Source organism: Marmota flaviventris, chromosome 3 (assembly GCF_047511675.1).
Source record: "Marmota flaviventris isolate mMarFla1 chromosome 3, mMarFla1.hap1, whole genome shotgun sequence".
NCBI classification, from domain to species: Eukaryota; Metazoa; Chordata; class Mammalia; order Rodentia; family Sciuridae; genus Marmota; species Marmota flaviventris.
Genome location: NC_092500.1, coordinates 40,333,499 through 40,351,149, shown reverse-complemented (window position 1 = coordinate 40,351,149; position 17,651 = coordinate 40,333,499).

Below are 17,651 nucleotides of genomic sequence, written 5' to 3'. Positions count from 1 at the left end.
CAAAGTATGTTTGGAGCAGACAAAAGTGGGCATCAAACAGGATTTTCCAAAGAAAAATGTACTCACACCTAAAGAAAATGCTAAGTTTTTTGTTTGCTTTTTTGAGTTAGCCTTATCTTGTGCTGACAAAATACATTCTTTTGTATATTATTCTTTATGATTCTTCTCTTCCATGGCCTTGAGCTCTGTAATGATGTATTATTTCTAGAGAGGCCAGGGTGGCTTTATGATGGATGAAAGATCCCACAGTGAAAGAGATCCATTATCTGTTACAGTTGAGTTGACTGAAGTGACTCTGCCTGAGGCCAGTTGTCTGGAAGGACACTTTTAAAAAGAATCTGAATATGGCATGATAAGCACTTTATTTCTGGAATGTGGCTGACACTACCACAAGAACCTGAGTAAAATCACGGACCTAGTGTTCAACTAAAATGAGAAATAAGTGATGGACAGGAGAACTGTGACAATTTGGACCTCAGGCTGATTTTAGAATAAAAATAAATAAAACAATAAAATGTGAGCCATAAGAAAACCCCTTTTTTTCTATTCCGACTGTAGAGTTGCTGAATATGTCAAAAAGAGTCCCATTTGGAAATACCTGAGGTTTGCAACATGATCAATGAGTTAGTGTTCATATGTTTGCAGTACTAATAAGAACTAGAGATAGTCTTCAACTTTTCTATTTTGGTATACAAAATTTAAACGTTGAACATTTGAGTTCAACAAACCTTCACTTAGAAGCAATATTATGATCCTGTCTGAGCCTCCCTTTGCTCAACTTTTATGGGAGTGCTTTGATCTTGATGTGTTCCAAAACTGTGTGGTTCCAGCGTGGGAGCCGCTAGGCACAGGTAACTACTGTGTCCTTGAAATTCAGCTACTTCCACTGAGGGATTTTTAAATTATTTATTTAATTTCAATTCACTTAAAGTTCAATGTAAAAACCAACGCAGTGTCCATGTGTTTTAATATTGATTATTAATTGAAATGAAATACTAAAATGGGTTTATTGTGTTTCTTTCTACTTTATTTTAGCATTTCTACTAGAACCTTTTAAATTACCTATGTCATTCCCATTGTATGTTTTTTGGACAGTGCAGGTTCAGAGAAACAATTTCCATTTTAATATCCTTCTATTTACCTGGACATTTATTTAAAAAATGGCTATGTATGTTCAACAGAAATATTAATTGTCATATACACACATATTGTCTTGTATATTTTTATATATATAAAATTCCTTTCCCCACTTTAAATAGTTCCCGTAGGAGGAACCACATCCTAGATAAACAGAGGCAAAAATCTCACTTTCCTTAGTGATGTGAGCTCTTCACACTTCCCATTAATCAGTGTCTGCTCTGCAACTCCAGAGAAGGCTTCTTATCTCACATTTCACTTTTCTTCCCTTCCAGAAGGAGCTTTAGATACCTATTTTGAAGTTTAAAGGCCACCTTTAAGAAAGTTGCTAAGTCAAATGGCTCTCTCTTTGTTAAAGGACAAAAAGAGAGAAGTGTTTGCCCAGGCTGTTTAATTTGAGGAGGGTAAATTTTTTAGATTTTAAAAGAAATGAAATATTTGCTTTTTCTTCATTGACAGGGAGGCGCTGGGTGCTGCTAGCTCTTTAAGGGCAGGGCCTCGACCTTTCCTGCTCAGCTCCTGACATTTAAAGGCCAGGGCAATCAAGCCCCGCTCAGAGGTGGGAGCTGCCAGTTCAAGCTTTTGTCGGGCAGCCTCTCCTGGATGCCATGTCCACGGCTGGGGCTTGAGAGCAGCCCGTCACATCATCTTAAGACAGCACGCAAGGAAATGCATCCAGACATGTGGCTTTCAAGGGTTTTATGATCTCAGAATAACCAAGATCAATACTTAGCCTGAGATTGAGCACATGTGTCAAGGGGTGTGCTTATCAATTCACATACTACTGTAAATAACAATGCCATATTAAACTGCATTTGACTACATATTAGTTTGGTTTAGGGAACAACCCTCCCCCCTGCTAAATTTCATAATCCATCATCCAAATAGGAAGTTTTGTCCTCTTTTGACTCAGAACAGCATAGTATATTTTTGAGGGTGAGACAACCTAGTTTTCTTCTGTATCTTCTCCATGCGTACCAAAAATAAAGCTCGATGGACAGACTTAGGTTTCTGTGGGTGCTCCAGAATGAGGTCTCTTCAGCATCTTCTCATTGTTTTGTTTTCTACCTGGTTTTTGAGTGAGAGGTCTTCTCTTCTGCATCCATTTCTCATTTCATGTCATTGTAATTCCAACCAATTCCCTGAAGGAACCAAGAAATTCTCCTTCACCCTAGCTACCTTTGAAGAACTTCTGAAAGCTAATCACTCGACAGTGAAACAGCACTGATGTACCTGGCTGTTTTTGTATCTTTCATTCATGTATATTTTATTTTTCTGGAAAGAGAAAAAGTAGGAACTGATTCATTGAACTGAGAGTGTTTCTAACGTACCCTTTCCCTCTATCTTAGGGCTATCATCATTAAGAATATATCTTTTTGCTATAACAAGATGTCTGTACATTCTTCTCATTAGATTCTCTTCCGTTTGCTGCCCCTGCCAAGGGCTTATGTCTGAGGGAGATGAGCACTGACTAGAAGAAGCAATTGTTTTTCACAGGTAAGTCAAAATGACAGATCTTGCAAACAAAAATACTAGGTTGCTACAGGCATGAAAAAAAGGCCTTTTCTCAGCCTGGCCTTAAGTAGGTGCCCCGCATCACAGAGCATTCCCTAGGGATCTTGGAGACTGAGCATCCACCACCTCAAGATAGAACATGCATATGGCATATAACGAAGACTTCCAGTGTCACTCAGTTACAGAAAACATCTGGATATTTTTCTTAATCTGATCTAATTTGCTGATTATTGTCTGACATTTTATAAAACCTGTTAAGCTAGAAAATCTGTCCATATTTGAATGTAACGGAAGACTTCTCTAATTCCAAATCATCCCCAGAAAGTATATCCTGAAGTTCTTTGTGCCATTCTTTACAGGAAACGGATCAGATATGTCAGTTTCCTTCTGAGGTTGCTGGGCTGCTTATTGCTATGGCTATTAGGTCTCTCTGCCTCTCCCCCACCCTCCTGCTATATCTCCTTCTCTCTCCCATTTTTGTCTTTCAGGATTACTAATGCAGCATCATTTCTTATTGATACTACATATTTAGACATATGTAAGGGTTAAGAATTTGACATTATTGATGCCATGATACCTAGTTACCTCCTTTTAGTTTAAACATGATCTATCAAACATGTTCTATGTGTGATATTAACTGAAACAAAAAATTCTCAGAAGTTACAATGGAAGGCCATTAGCAACTGCTAGCAATGAATAGGGACCCTGAGCTGTTTACCCTGTAAAATCACTTCTGAGTACCAGCACTTCAAGAGCAAAATGAGATGTGACGTGGGAAAATTTGGGCTGTGATCCAAAGAACATTTTCCCTGCATTTCATTTTTCTCATTAGACTAGGGAACACTGTTTTTTTTGTTGTTGTTAGGGGAAAAAATGATAATATACATGTTTTTTAGAGAAGAGGGAACAATTAAATGTGGTTTCACCGATTATGTTCTTCACTCTTGATTGTGGATGTGAAAAATTCTAAAATTGGCAAATCTCACAGTTTTCAAAAAAGGCAAGGATTAAACTTGGGTGTGGTTATTTTATTTAACAGAATTGGATACAACCTACTTAACAAAGAGAATTTTTAAAGCTAAATCATTTCTGTGTTCTGTTACACAATCACAATAACATCCATTTGTTTATCTATTTACAATTAGTTCCGTATGCTACATGATCCTACTAAAAATTTCTCTTATTTATTTATTTATTTTTTGAGATACTGAGGATCAAATTCAGAGCAGTTCCACTCCTGAGCTATATCCCCAGTAATTTTCTTATATTTTTAAATTCTGAGACAGTGCCTTGCTAAGTTGCTGAGGCTGGCCTCAAACTTGCAATCCTCTTACCTGATCCTCCTGAGTAGCTGTGATCACAGGCCTATACCACCATACTTAATAATGACTTAAATAAATTATTTTAATGTTCTTCATGTAAAAACAATGGAGACCACTCACTTTGAACAAAGCATCACTTTTTTGCAAGGCACTTTGTAAAGGGTCTGCCAGACAGGATATGCAGGTAATTCTGTGTAGAGAACAACTACAACCACAGAATTGTAGAAATTTACCCAAGAAATCAAACCAAACAAACAACAAAGGCCAGGTTTCTTTCCTTTTCTGTGATAAGTGAGCTGTTTATTTATTCTAGGCTCCATGACCAAGGAGCCACTCTCTGGGACACTACCTGATGGAATGAGTTGACAAAACCATAGGGGACATGCAAACCATGCCCTCTTGAAACTTTGGCTTGAAAGTGATACACACACCCTTTGTTCACTTTTTATTGGCCTACACAACCCACAAGGCCAGATTTATTAAATAAGATGGTGATGTAGCATCTTTCCACAGAAAGATCTCTGAAGGCGAGATACCAAATATGTATTAACTATAATGTAATTTACCCTAGGGAGTATATATCTCTTTCAGAAAGGAAAGAAAGAACTAGACAATCATTGATGTCTTTATATTTTTGCCAAACCAATTCTTTTTCCCACTTTTTTATTTAAAGGTCTAGTTGCCTCAACTACACACACCAAAAGGAAATTAACATGTTTGTGTCTAAAATCTAAACCAGAATAAAAGAATATATAGTATCCATAGGCACAGACTAGGAAAAAGACAAGTCAAATGTGAAGGGAGAAACAAATCAGATGATCTCTCCAAAGGTATTAAATGTAGGATCTAATATTATTTGCCAATTTTTCCAAATAAAATATTCACACATCTCTGCTATATGAGCTAAAAGGCAGGCATGATTTCCATTATAACAGAATTAGTTACTATTAAATTCAGCACTAGTAATAGCTGATGTTTCATAATTGCTTGGTAAGAATTAGCCACTGTAAGCACTAGGTTGGAAGGTGAAGGTCAGTCCTTTGATAAATGGAAAGAGCTACTGACAAGGGATTAAAAATGGATTATTAAAAAAATTTATTTTGAAGAAAAATAAACAGGGAGATAATTTTGTGGAGTTTTCTGATCCTTTGCACAAAATACATAGTTTAGCAATTGTGAAAGGTGCAATGAAGAATTTGTGTACCTGTATGGAAATTTCTAAACCAATATCACTGATATTTCTGTTTACATAGCTATGTCCAATGTTGAGAAATTTTAAAGGGACATATTCACATTTGTAGGATCCAGTTCACATAAATCTGTTTCTTCAGGTGGAAATCACTTTATGTACTTTGGCCTTAATATTCCAGTCCAAAGTAATCTACATGAGTGCTTTCATGGAATACTCCCTCTCCAGTCCTGGATTCATAATTCTTCACCCATTTTGTCGTCTTCTTGGAGTTGGGGCAGTTGTTGATTAATTGAGATCCAGTAATAATTTTTACCACTTAATCTTTGCACCTCATAAATTCAGCACTAGTAGTAGTTGCTATTTCATAAGAATTACCCACTAAGCAGTAGGTTTGAAGGTGAAGGTCAATCCTTAGGTATATGGAAAGAGCTACTGATGAGGGAGAAACTCACTGGTGCTGAGGGTTTGAATAAGAACCAGAGGAAATTGAAGGGCACATGTGAATTGAGAAGCTGACTCTCCGCGGACTTCATTTTCTTGTTGAAATGTTTGTGCTCCTGTTCATCTTATTATATATTTATGGAGCATGGCTTGTGTGCTTGGTAATTTATAACAATGAATAAGAAACACGAATCACTACTTTTAGAAGCTCACAAACCAAAAGAGAAAATGATGATAGACCTGCAAATATATAAAGTAGTATGAAGAAGACAGTTTCCCCTTTTATTTACTTTTAATTTTTCAAATCTATATTAAATCATTTACTTATAAAATACATGTTGTTCTGCTTTCTTTGTGGCATATCTTCACTGCAGAGTTGTGGAGAGGATAGATAATTATTTCTTTCTCCAAAATGTCCAAGGTTATCAAAGCAAGGCCTTGTCTTGTTATCCTCAATTTTATATTTAGATATTGACTCTCATTAGCTATTCCTTATGGTACTATACCTGAAATGAAATTCTGAATTTTTTTAAACCATCAAACCAGTTTATGCATATCTAGTATGTTTTGGTTAATTTGTCTTTAATATAATAGGTGAACATTTTTCTATCTTGAATGTTTTGTTTTGAATTGTGTTATGTTAGCTTATTTATAAACAGAATTAAATGAGATGTTGTTGAAGTTGAGGTTTAGATTTAAACATTCAAAACTGGTTAAGTAAAGAAGGAGACTACACATGTGAGTACAAAATGTGCATTTCTATTTATAAAATCCAACAAATTTTGTGGGTACTGCCCTAAGTTTTTATGTGAGAGGGGCTTGAGAATTTTTGTCTTGTGGCTATTACTGTTTGAATCCAAATACTTAGTATCAAATTCTGGAATTAAAATAAGTCTCACAGACTAAATATATGAAGAATAACATTACTATGTTATTCTTGTGTTATGAACACAAGTCTGATTTAGGAGGTTCAATCCATCCCTTGCTCATGAGAAGCTAATGCATATTAAATAGTTAACACATATTAGCCATATTCCAGTTGTGTAACCTTGGGTAAAATTTTCCACATCTTTGAGTCTTATTTTTTTTTGTATCTGTTAAGTTGTAATAATGATACTCACCTCTCAAGGTAGAGCAAGATGGCAGCTCAATAAGGTCCTCAGGTGAGTGTTTCCCTACCGATACAAGTTGAACAGCTATTCACATGACAAACTAACTTTGCAAGTGCTAGGGAATTGGGAGAGAGAACATAAAGCTGCTTTTAGTATAATAAAATGAGAAGTCACTTTGAAGAAGGCAAGAAGGAAAGAGGTGCTTGTGTCACCCACAAGCAGTCCAGCATGGAGAGAGGTGCTACCTGCTTGGTGGTGGGAGAGAGAATTAGGGCCAATCCTAAGACTTGAAACCTATTACTCTGCCTACCTCACTTAAACCCAGGGCTGGGAAAGGTCTGTGGCCTTTACTCCCAGGCTAAACCCCACAGACTGAGCAGCTACAATGGCATTCACCAGGCAAGTGACTGCTTCTACCACTCCTCCTCCAATCTCAGGTGGCAGAGTGAGGAGTATGACTTGTCCTGCTGAAAACAAAAGCTAGTAATGGATTTTAACTTGGAGCTCAGTGCCATACCAGTCACTGGGACAGCCAATACCTGGTAGAATTTGAAGACCCTGTATACAGGTTCGAGCTCACAGACTGTATGTCCAGACTGGCTCCAGCATCAGATATAGTCCTGGGCACCAGTGGGAGAGACTCATACTTCAGGCTACATCATTTTCAACCTGGGAGTGGGCCTGGGCGTATCTACCCTCCTCCTAAGACTGTATAGGCCCTGTGACTGTGAGATTCAGGTGTGAACCAGCTTAGCAGAGCCCTGGTGACCAAGGGGCTGTCTTCAACATCTATCCCCCAGCCTTGAGTAGCAAATCTATCACAGAAAGGGCTCTAAAGCTGTCCCGGCACTTGCATTGTGGCCTGCACCACCACCCTAAAGCATGGTCCTTGGTATACCCCAGACACTGTGAGACTGAGATTCAACCCAGTTTAGCCTCAATTTAGGTGGCCAAGGGATTTCCTCACCAATACTACTCCATATTTAGCATAGAGTGATGCAAGATCTTATTTGCTAAGGATAGGACAACATAGTAACCAATGACTTTGCACTGGAAATTAGTGCTGGTCTGGTGAAACCTAACCTTGAGAAGATCTTAATCATCCCCATCCCCATGCCTGCCTGTGGAAGGAGCATCTGGAACAGCTCCACTATCAAAGGAAAATGTGCAGATTTAGTTCTTTTGGATGTCTACTCCAGCTGGCATCATGTACGGCTGGTTGCAGCGGTTTTCAGCCAAGTGTCCTCTTCAGCAACAGGCATATTTTAGCAGGAGTCCTCAGTCCTATTCCAGTGTTATGCTGGTTTTAATGAGCTCTGTGCTCTGGATGTGACACAGATTGTTGGTATTGGTGGCCACAGGCATGACATAGCAGCCTGGGGCAAATTCATGCAAGGTGAGTCTTTCCAGAGCTGGGCAGAATCCTGAAGCGCTTGACCACAGCACAATAACTGCAGATGAGGCATCTGGAACTACCCCAGGAAGAAGCTTGTGGGACAGACTACTCTAGCTAGGTACTCTTCCTGGATTTTTCTGAACAATACACGTCTGTATTTAGACAAACCTTGGCTTAGATTGCCCTCTTGTATTAATATACTGACAACATATCAATAGCAGACTCCAAGAAAATATAGACCTAGATGCTATTCAGTGCTGAAAGAGTCAAGTATCTTCAGCTCAGAGGAAAATAAGCACTCTTCTTACAATTTCTGAAAGGACAAGATGAACAAAGCAGTTTAGGAGGACTGGAATATATATATGTACTGTTTTAATTCTTGATGACTTTGTATGTCAATAAGCACCAAAAGCTGTCAGGAAACCATGTCCTTACCTATAAGTCTAAATAAGTTGCCAGATACTGACCAGATAGTAATAAGTATGGGAGAACTGTCACTCAGAGAATTTAAAGCACCTGTTTTAAGAAAATGAGTTGAAATAAAAAAGAGAGAGAGAAATGTCTCAATACTCTAACAGAGAAACTTCAAGAAATGGAAGCAATTCAAAAAGCAAAAAATTCTTTTTTTGGGGGGGTGTGTGTGGCTGGTACTGGGAGTTGAACCCAGGAGCACTTTACCACTGAGCCATATCCTCAGCCCTTTAGTTTTCTTTTTTTCTTATTTTATTTTTTGAGACAGTGTCTCACTAATTTGGTTAGAGCCTAGTTAAGTTGCTGGTTTTAATTTATTACCCTCCTTCCTCAGCTTCCTGAGTGGCTGGGATGACAGGCATGTGTCACTGTGCCCAGCAAAGAATAAATTATTGACAGTCAGTGAAATGAAAAAGGCAACAGAAGGCATCAATAACAAACAAAGAATCAGTGAGCTTGAAGACAGGCTACTTAAAATGCACAGTTGAAGGAGAAAAAAAGGAAAAAGAATGAAGACTTGAAAAAAAGCTTAAGGGAATTTTGAACAGTATTTAAAGAGCAAAATTTGGGTTATTTGGGTTCAAGAAGACCTTGATAATGCCAAAGCAGTGGAAAAATTATACGAACAAATAATAATAGAGAACTCCCCAAATCTAGAAAAAAAGGTTAAAATATCCAGGTACAAGAAGATCAGAGATCAACAGTCCAATACGATTTAACTAAGTCTGCCTCAAAACATCTTATTACTAACTCTAGTAAGTGAAAAATAAAAGAAATGTTTTTAAGGCTATAATATAAAATAAAAATAACATATAGGGTTGCCTGAATTTCCTGACAGTAGAAACTCTCAACAGAAATTTTATAGCTCAAGAGAGTGGCATGAGTTTCTCAGAATACTGAAGGAAAAAGTGTCAACTGAATTTACTATACCCAGCAAATCCATCCTTTAGAAAAGAAGGAAAGATCGTGACCTTCCCAAGGAAACAAAAGCTGAAAGAATATATCTCCACCAAACCTATTCTATAAGAAATGCTAAAGTTCTTCAAACAGAAAGATACGTTAACAAGTATGAAGAAAAGATGTTAAAGTATAAAACTCACTAGTTAGAGTAATTATATAGATAATCAGAATGCTCTAATATTATACCATTGTTCATTAAGAATTCATATCTTTAGTTTGAAGAATTGAAAACAACTAAATTATACTAACTACATTGATATATTAAGAGACAGGCAATACAGAATTACATCAGCAGAATGATGGACAAAAACCATAAGGCAATCTTGATAGTTACAGAAAAGGTATTTGATAAAACTCATTATCCCTTCATAGTAAACATGCTGAACAAATTAGATGTTGAAGGAATGTACCTTATCATTTAAAAGTTTATTTATAATAAGTCAACAGCTGACAATAATATATTGAATGTACAAAATCTGAAATCTTTTTAAGATGTACAATAAAGTAAGGGTTCCCACTTCATCACTTTTATATTTCATCGTTCTGGAAGTCCCAGACAGAGCAATCAGGCAAGGTAAAGAAATAAAAGTCATTCAAATTGGAAATAAAGTCAAACTGTCACTGTTTGCAGATGACATGATCTTACATAGAGAACCCTCCCAATGCCTCCAAAAACCAGTTAAAATAATTGATTTCAGCAAGATTGAAGGATAAAAAAATCAAAATACAAAAATTAGTAGTACTGCTATATGCCAATAGTAAATTATCTAAGTATCAAGAAAATTATACTATTTATCATAACTACAAACAAATAAAAAACAGAAATAAATTTAAAGAGTAAAAACATTTCTATGTTGAAAACTATAAAACACGGATGAAAGAAATTAAAAATGAAAAAAGTGGAAAGATAATCCATATCTGTGGATTGGGATAGTCAGTGTTGTTAAAATGTTCATCTTACCCAAAGCAATTTTCTGAGTCAATATAATTTCTGTCAAAATACCAATAATTTTCTTCACAGAACTAGAAAAAATTCATAATATTTATATAGAACTGCAAAAAACACTTCATAGCTAAAGCCATCTTAATCAAATAGAACAAAGGCGAGGAATGACACTACTTGACATAAAAACATACTATAAAGATGCAGTAATCAAATTAGAAGTTATTTAAAAAAACAGGCACACAGACCAATAGAAGAGTATAGAAGAGAGTCTGGAAGTAAATCCATGTATCTATAGATAGCTCATTTTTGACAAAAATGGTAAGAACGTACATGGGATCAATCAGAATCTTTTCAATAAATGGTTCTAGTAAAATGGAATAGTTACAACCAGAAAATGTAATTATACCCTTATCCATTACCAGTTACAAAAAACTCAAAATGGATTAAGGACTTCAATGTAAGACATGAAATAATGAAACAACTGGAAGAAAACATGAGTGAAACAGTTCCAGACATTGTAATGGACAAGGTTTTTTTTTTTTGCACAAGGCCCCAGAAGTATAAGAAACAAAAGCAAAACTAGAAAAATGTAACCATATAAGACTATGAATCTTCTGCCCAGCAAAGGAAATAATCATCAGAGTGCAGAGACAATCTACAGAATCGAAGAAATTATTTGTAAGCTGTACCTCTAATAAGGTTAATACTCAGAATATATAAGGAACTCCAAAAATTCATAGCAAAATAATAATAATAAAATGGGAAATAGACTTAGACATTTCTCAAAAGAAGACATACAAATGTCAATAGGCACATGGAAGAACTATCCAACATCACTGATCATGAGGGTAATGCAAATCAAAACTACAAAGATGTCACCTCACCCCCAAACAAAAAGGCTATTGTAAAATAACAAAAGATAAATGATAACAAGGATGTAGAGAAAAGGGAAACACTTGCACACAGTTGGTGGGGATGTAAATTAGTACAGCCATTATGGGAAACAGTATGGAGATTCCTGAACAAGTTAGAAATAGAACTGCCTTATGATCCAGCAATCCTATTTTGGGCTATATAGTCAAAGGAAAGGAAATCTATAAGTTGAAAAAACATCTGCATCTGCATGTTTATTGCTGCACTAACTCTTTCAGCAAAAAATAGAGACCACCTAAGTGAGACAACCTAAGTGTCCATCAGCTGGTGAATGGGTAAAGAAAATGTGATGCAAATAGACACAATGGAATACTACTCAGCCATAATAAGAAGGAAATCTTGTCACTTAGAAGATGGATGGAACTGGAGATCATTGTGTTAAGATAAATAAGGCATAGAAAGAGGAGTTCTGCATGGTTATCAATCAAACTGGAATATAAAAAAATCTGATTTCATAGAAGTTAAGATTAGAGTGGTGGTTACCAGAACCCAGGGAGAGTTGAGGGAGGGTAGGGAAAGGTTGTCAGTGGGCACTACGTTACAGTTAGATAGGAGTAAAAATTGAATTCTGGTATGCTATTGCAAAGTGGGGTGACTATAGATAAGAATAATGTACTGTACAGTTCACAAAGCTAGAAGAAGGATTTTTAATGTTTTCACCCACAAAAGTTTAAAAATTTGAGGAAATTATTATGTTTAAACCAATTTAAAGATTACCTAGTACACACGTGTATTGAAATATTACATGGTACCCCCTTAATACAATTTTTGTGCTTTCTATCAGTTGAAAATTAATTAAAATAAAATCTGTCTTTCAAGATTGTTGTATTGACAGTATCTAATGGTGTTTTTCATAGTTCGTATGTACTACATGTATGTTAAGTCCTTTGCCTTTTGTTTTGGGTTGTTGAGTCATTGAATTCCATGATGTTATATTGAAAACTAGATTTAGAATCAGAAGCTCTGATTTGAATTTCAACTCACTCACTAACAAGCTGTATCTTCTTGGGGGAAAAAAACTAACTTCACTTAATATGTGGAAATAAATGATAGCATATTTTCAGGCCTGTTTTGTAGTCTAAATAATGGGATTATATATAAATTATAGGCCAAAGAATTTTCCACGAGTATTTTCTGAAATACTCAGTATGAAATGCTACTTGGTTGTTTTTTTGGTTGGTTTGTTTTTAGTAAATAAGGCATGCTTTTACTCAGATGCTACACTTGGATAGGATCTCATATGTCTCATATGCCATAAATACTAGATCTGACCTCACTCATTCATTGTTCCTCTCATTAAGCAAATAATGTTTTAATGTCTGTAACTGTGCCAATCCTAGGTTCCAGCTGGAAGACATTTTTGTAGGTCATGCCTAGGTCTGCCTAACAGAAAACTCCTAGACTAGCAAGACCTCATGTGGGAAAACTATGCTGTTTGCAAACTCTGGGACAGAAAATTCTGCTTTCTGTGACATTGATAGAATGACTCTTATTTAAGAGTCATTCTGTTGTATTCAGGTATATGGTAATTAGAACTCATGTTAATTGATTATCGTAGTGATGTTGTCACTTCTCAAATGAGTAGAGAATAAACTTTAAGATAGAAGAGACCTGACGCTCCTCTGAACTAGCTGGACCCTCTGCTCCACATTAGTATTCTAAACTTATAAGTAAGCTATAATTTACCATCTTATCCTTGGTTCTAACTAGTAAGGGTGTATTCTTTGGTTTACTATGATAAAAAAATTATTTGCCAGCTTAATGGTATTAAGAATCTCATTTCTGTGGTTTCTGTATTAATACGGGAGGTCTTGGGCTCTAATGGTAATGTAGAGCTTGGATGGGATCTCATATGTCACGTTGTCATCTCATCTTGAGAATTGTTTCCTGTGTGCAAAATTGAGGTGTTACATACTCTAAGTTTGAATTCCAATTCTTTTCTTTAGCCAGGCATATGATTTTTTTGGGAAAATCTCTTAATATCTTTCAACTTTTGGTTTTTCATCTGTAAAGTGGGAAAAAGTATCAGCGAAAATTTGAATTATTCCTTTTATAAAACAAAAAACAATAAATTAGTTTAAATCTGAACCATCTCTAAATCATTTAAATTCCTTTGATGTTTCACTAGCTTTTGTTCAATTTGTGTTCATATGTTTAACCAATTCTCTTTATTTTTTAAGGACTCCAAATATCATGTTAAGGTTACTCAAATCTTTCAATTCAAATATCAACATTTTGATTAGTTGAGAATTCTTGTATTTCAGTTGCTTAGAGGACATGCATGGCTTTAGGGAGAAAAATGGCTAACTATGTGTTCTAAATAGAACTTACTAGCCTTGACACAGTGTGACTTATTCTAAGACTATAAAAATCTTTAGATTCTTCTTTCACAAAATAGGGAAAATAATAAGTACAATCTTTCCTTAAAAGTTTATTTTATGTAGAAAATTTCCAAATGATACAAATAGTATAATATCCATTATTATTCAATGTGTCAACCATTCTTAAAAATCATCTAATTGGCATAGTGACATTAAATTTGGGAAATAAAGAAATAATTTTGAGAGGCAAAACTTTAAAAAAAGAAAAAAAATCACAATATAATGAAAGAGACACATAAGTGATAAATAGGATAAGTGATGTAATAAAACCCCTTCTGGTAGTTACGGCTCAGTTGTTGCCTCTTCATCGTCATTGCTTCTTCACCTGTGTTCACCTGGCATTTTTGGAATGCCTTTATTATTATTACATGGTTTGAAATTATTATTTAATTTACATTTTTCTTCCTTAATGGTATAATGAAAAAAATAATGCCTTTATTGAACATCTTACTTTTTTTAACGTCTTCTAATATATTTCCAACTTGAAATAAGTGCTGGATCAATTTATTTAGCAGGAAATAAATTCCCTCACTGCAAGAATTTTGGGTTGAGCAAGAGTTTTTAACAGAGAATGTAAAAAGACCTTAATGAATACTCTGAAAAATTTTGTGTATATGGGTACATGGCCGTATTCCTGAAAATAAGATTCATCACTTTCATGAAATTTTCAATTATTCTTGACTACAAAGAGTTCATGTAGGGGAAAAAGCTTTGGAATAAGAATTGCTTGAATCACCTTTATGAACTCTGTATGTAAATTGCTTCTTTATGGAGCCAATGAAGAAATTAAATGACATAGCATATGTAAAGAACTGGTTTTAGGGGGCTGAGATTGTGGCTCAGTGGTAGCGCGCTCGCCCCGCATGGGCGGACCTGGCTCAGTTCTCAACACCACATAAAAATAAAGGCATTGTGTTGTGTCCATCTACACCTAAAAAAATAAATATTAAAAAAAAAGTTAAAAAAAGAACTGTTTTTAGAAGATGGCTAATACATGCAGTGTATGGTAATTTTCATTCTTCATTGCTTGAAGACTAAAGTCAAACTTCTTTAGCTTGGGACTCATGAACATGGATGACTTATCTTATTGGACTTCCTTTTCTGTCTTCATTTTCTCATATTCCATTATCTGTTTAGGTGGGATTATTCTCTCTCAGGACCACATCCACATTTTTACTCCCATAGGTTCTTATTAATGCTATTCATTTTTTCCTAACTTCTTAAATTTACTTCATCTAATTTTTTCCCAAATGTTAAGGCCCAAGTGCTACTGCCCCACTGAAAACTTTTATACCATGCAGAATTATTAATTTTTTACAGCCCTTATTTTCATAGCAGTTTGTACAATACGTTTTATTTATTTATTTATGCATACAACTTATGAATACATTTATTTACAAATACATATATTTGTCCTCAAGGCTATAAGCTCTTGAGGACAAATATTATATTTTCTTCAACTTTGTACATTTCTAAAACCCAGAAAATATGAACATATATTTGTGGAATCACTGAACAATTCTAGTCAACCCCCTATCTTCAGATCAGAAATAAATATCCAACATGTGCATATCTATATTTTTCTATATTTCAAACTTACAATAAGCTCTTTGCATGAATGATATATAAATTCAAACTCAAGAAATAGAGTACATTCCTTTCCTTCAGAAAATACAGTGGTCCCCATGTAACACCTAAGACAGGGTCTGAGCCTACACATACATAAAATGTCCTAAAATAACTCAATTAAAAAGGTGACATGAGAGCATATTTTATAAAGTTAGTTCACCTTGACTTCAAAGTAATAAAATTCCTGTAAAAATTCCCTACAGTTATCTTCCCCTCTTACTTTTGGTTCATTGAAATACTACTTTGGTGAAATAACTTTTGTTTCAGAACTGGCTATCCTGACTTCCTAATCAAATTACCACCCATACCCCCACCCCCACCCCATCTGCTCCTATCCCCACCTATCTTTGTTTGTAGTAGCTGAATATTTCAAGAGAAGATTTCCTAGGGAATGCCCTATTGTAGAATATTAAGAAGCAGCATCTTGCCAGTGGGAAGTCGTGACCTCTGAAAATACCACACAGAAAGGACAAAAGTTTGAGATTTTTATGTAATTAAAATAGAGGTCGGTAAAAACATAACCAGTTAATAGTTTTAAGTGTGTACTGATTATCTGATGCTCTTATCAATGTCGCAATTTCAGTGTTGACCTTTTACTTCTATAAAAGGTCTCAGCTTTTGTGTAGCTAAAAACCCAACTTTAACTGCATCCCTACTTTCTAGAGGTTAACATTTGACAAAGAATTACCTGTTATAGTTCTTAATCACCATTATTCTACGTTTATTTTTTTCCCCCTTTCCCTTAAAATGTTTTGAGGCAAGAGAAAGGAGAAGGGAGATGAAAAAGAGAACCAAAATTTTGGTGGGGATAGCACTCAATGAACTTAAGGTAGAATAAATTTCTTGCCTGTGATGAAACCAATCAATCTCAGGAACATTGAGAAACTTTATTTATCGATCGTAAAGAACATTGTAGGGGAAAAGATATTAGGCAAGATTAAAGTTATCACACGATGATGGTTCTAGAAATTGACTTCCCTCTCCCAGAGAGATGCTGCACATTGTCTTTATCCGTTTATCAAAACACTGCACAATGAAATGAGGTGTCAGGAAATGGGGGAAAAAAAGCAACAAAACCCCAAACCAAACCTTTTTATGGAAAATAAAACATTTTGGTTATTGCTATAACTCTTTATGTTAAAACAGTGGTTTGCTTAAACGAAGATGAGATTTTGATAAACCTTGGTTTCACCTGCATTAATCAAGTAGTCTTTGCCAGAAAATGTAAGGGCTGGGTTATATTTAGAACCATTTTATCATACATTTCATTCCTTTGCAGCATGCAGTTGCTAATTTTCCTAATAAGGTCACCTTTCAGTAAATGGTGTGTGTTTTTAATTTCATGTGGGGTACTTGCCTAAAAATAAGGCCAATTTGCATGAGCTGAGGATCCTTATTTTATCCCGTGTGTCTTTCTCATTACGCCCAAAGCAGAAGAAAAAAATGCCTTTGGCAGCACTTATTCATATTGATCTCTGATTCTTTTGCTGTACAGTCCAATAAGAGAATGAGATGGTGTAGGAATGAACATTTCCCTGAGTTTCTTGTGGATGGAGATCTTCCAAGGGCGAGATACTCCCCTCCAGTCTTTCTGTGCTGATATACAGCAGGGCAGCATAAGCTTTCATAGAAAAGGGGCTCAATAAACCTCCTTGACTGGTGACTGAAGTCACCTAGCCAGATGAGGAAGTAAAGAACTGCTTTTACCTTCTCAAAGGTGGCCAGAGTGACAAAGGAGGTCTTGTAACCTGAGCTGATGAGGTGGCTGGTTTAGGAAGCAAAGGCTCTTTCACTGGAGAGCTGGCCAAGTGTGTTTCTTGCATTTTAACCTCAGCTATGTCCTAATACTTAGGCTTGGTTATTTTGCCAAGCAGCGGGGGGCTCAGTGATCACTTTCTTTAAATGTTTCTGCTGAGGTCTTCCTCCCCTTGTAATTTTCATCCCCATGTGAGTCCCTTAATAAAAATCCTAAGCCTTTTACCTCAGAACAGCTAAAAACACATATTTCCAGCTGAAGGGTGTTATGGTTTCAAAGACAGTTTCCACTGAAGATAATGAGTGTTCCAGAGTGTTAATTGAAATGGCAGGAGAGAATGGTTGCTTTCCAGATGTCCCAGGGGAGTCCAATGTGCCCAGGTGATGGCATAAATAAACCAGAGAAATGGACTTTAGTTTCTTAAGTCAGATCAAATGCAGAAATCTTAAGGAAGAAAGTA